The following is a 336-nucleotide window of genomic DNA, read 5'->3' on the forward strand; positions in this document are numbered from 1 at the left end:
GAAGGGCTCCATGGTCTACAATGGATGTTGTAACATAGGAGTTAAAGGAAGATAAAATTAGAGGAGAGCTCCAGCATCACTGAGTTGAGTACTCTGGCATCACAGGCAACAACTTTACAATCATTTTTTTGATTCATTTAATAAATGAATCAACTTAAACTGTACAGCATTGATCCAGACGGGTACGCCAAAACCCCCCTATTCTGATGGTTAGAAAATGTTTGTGGCCTAAGTTACAGCACACGCGTCCGTGAAGGAGGAGGGCGAGGGCTGTGCCTCGGCCTCGGCCTCGGCCTCAGCCCCAGCCTGCTGCCCTCCCCGCGCCGCCGCCGCCGC

The sequence above is a fragment of the Apteryx rowi genome, unplaced genomic scaffold, assembly GCF_003343035.1.
Source record: "Apteryx rowi isolate R43461 unplaced genomic scaffold, aptRow1 scaffold_1049, whole genome shotgun sequence".
Lineage (NCBI taxonomy): Eukaryota > Metazoa > Chordata > Aves > Apterygiformes > Apterygidae > Apteryx > Apteryx rowi.